The sequence below is a fragment of the Penaeus vannamei genome, chromosome 30 (genome assembly GCF_042767895.1).
Source record: "Penaeus vannamei isolate JL-2024 chromosome 30, ASM4276789v1, whole genome shotgun sequence".
NCBI lineage: Eukaryota > Metazoa > Arthropoda > Malacostraca > Decapoda > Penaeidae > Penaeus > Penaeus vannamei.
Window position 1 is genome coordinate 29,238,191 of NC_091578.1, and position 2,500 is coordinate 29,240,690.

The following is a 2,500-nucleotide window of genomic DNA, read 5'->3' on the forward strand; positions in this document are numbered from 1 at the left end:
AATGGGTTAAGGTAGAGATTAGCAGAGAGATTCGATCAAATGGAAAATATGTGTACCTGTGAGAAAGGAAAGGTTGCCAAAAGAAAAAAATGAGTAAAGGAGATAAGGACAATTAGATCAAAAACCAGTTTCAGACATGTCAAGAGGGAAAGTATCCAGAGAGCAGAAGGGAAAGCGGTTGGATGGGGCGTTGGGGGGGACGTTTAGATCGTCTGATGCGATGGGTCGAGCGAGGAGGAGGGGTAGGTACCAGGGAGGTAGAGATTGGTGTGACTGGATTTGGAATGGGGAAAAAAATTGGCTGCGAAAGGAAGGTGTTAGAAGTGGGAATGTAAGAAGCAAGAGGAGATACTGGAGGAGATGTAGAAACATGTCAGGGAGAAGAGGGACAGAGCGAAGGCCAGCACTAGAGTAAGTAACAAGAGAAAACCTTGTTGGTGGGCTTCTTTTACGCAAGGCGAAGATTTAATCTGGAGGCTACTGCCTCAGACTGGAACTTATGGGTATGGCAGCCACGATAAAATGCATTATGGTGCGTGATTGCGCTGAGCTTTGACCAAGTTGGCTACACAAGAGGGCAGCAAGATGTGCAGTGCAGTGCTTGAGAAGCTGTCCAAAATGCTAACATTCCTGATCCTGACGGGGAGGGTCGACATGGTCTGACAAGGAAGGACTCCACCAACTTTATTGGGGAGGTCATGCTTACAGAAGGTAACCTTGGCAATATTGGTGTACGCTTTTTGGCGATCTCATGGAGGAATAGTGTACCACTGATATTACATTAGTCAACGAGACGGGCCCTATCTATAACAAATCCTTGTCATAGACAGGGCAATTACCAAGGGAGATTGAAACAGTTTCGGTACATGTATTGAAGGAGGAATGGAGCTGGGCAGGAAGACAATGGCCAGTGAGGTCAGTCTGGGTAGATCCTACACGAGCATGGGACCACATGTAACTGTGACAAGGCTGTGGAAAGAAGCTTTGCCTAGTTGTTGGAATAAGAAGGCATTGCCAGAGCAAAGGGCTGCAGTGGAAGCACGAAAAAATCTGTCCCGCTTAGCTGGGCTGAAAAAGAGTAATAGAAACTGTAGGGCTGGATTTCGTTGACGGGCGGGGACAGGGGGCGAGAGAGCGGCTGAGTGAGGTAGTGCTGCGGGGAAGTGGACACTATGGATGCTGATTCGTAATAAGTGAGGGGGTTGAAAATGAAGCTTTCCATTTTTATCAGTGTAAAATGGTAACTCCTCGGTTTGAAACATCTCAAGCTGTGACGACCCAAAGGCCCCGATCACAAGTGGCTCCACAAAATCAGTCTCCAACACCATCAAGACCCATGAAGTACACACGGAAATCTGGTGGCTTCCAAGAGCCTCGTGCCCAGGGACCCGCCCTAACCTCGCCTCATATCCCTGCTCTTGGATTCGCAGGAACGACTGGTATTTTCTAACGCTACTGATATCATTGTTTTTATTATCATTATTGATAATGTGATTATTATACCATTATTATCAGTACTAATAACAATAAAAGAAATCTTTTCGAATATCAAGCAAAAGGGTAAACAGATGAGATCAGATAGGACTGGTATACTGACTCTGCTCACGTAGCGCCACCTCCATATAAGCAAAACTGATATACTAAAATAAAAGCGGATTCGGCGCGTAATGCGCTGGGTCACGGCTCATGGCACACATGGCTCTCAAGCCAATGCTTCTGCAATGCCCATGAAGTGCATTGTCTTTATATTAATGGCGCAGGCCTAGTGTCGTGCCCGCCTCCCCGGTCGTTATTAATGTTAATTTGTCCCATGAAACTTAGCTTCGGCGCCTTCCCTCAGCCTGTGTAGTTCCCCCTTCCCGCCTGATGCTAGTGTCTGTTGGACTTTCGTATTGACTGAAGTTGTGTGTACAATTAGTCCGTACAATTAGTTGCATTTCCAAGAATGTAGTTTTAAGAACAAGAAGTCCCGCCGCAGCTTTCAGCTGTCCGGCCATCGCCTCACTGACATTGTTCGCTCTACTTCATCCAGTGAGCCGAGCGAAATCATTTCTACCAAGCTAAGAGTAATAACTATGAGACTGACTAATTCCTCTATTACAATTGCATGTTTATATATATATATATATATATATATATATATATATATATATATATATATATATATTAAATACTACCTGCTAGCTGCACTGAAAAAGTGTGCTAGTGGCGCACGTTGAGCCCCGGCCAGTGACACATGCAGCTCTTTGGCCCACGATGACATCCGTGATTCTGTCATGCTAATTACATCTCCTCAGTGCTCTATAGTCATTTGACTTTACGGAGTGAAATTGATAGAACTTGCATGCACGATAAAGTCTAGAGCGCCATGTCAAAAATGAGAATATATTAATTTTTCATAAATACAGAAATGTAGGCCAAATGACAGCTATTAAACTGCAGCACAACTCGAGAGGACAGCGGGTGCTTCTCTCCCTTCCAGATGGACATGGGATCTTGC

At 45.0% G+C, this 2,500-nt stretch overlaps 1 protein-coding gene across 3 annotated transcripts in view; it reads right to left on the reverse strand.

Annotated features, from left to right (window-relative positions):
* The window catches only part of LOC113803224 (galactoside 2-alpha-L-fucosyltransferase Sec1), a 23,861-nt gene that overhangs the window by 8,987 nt on the left and 12,374 nt on the right, over positions 1-2,500 (reverse strand). The window lies entirely within an intron of this gene.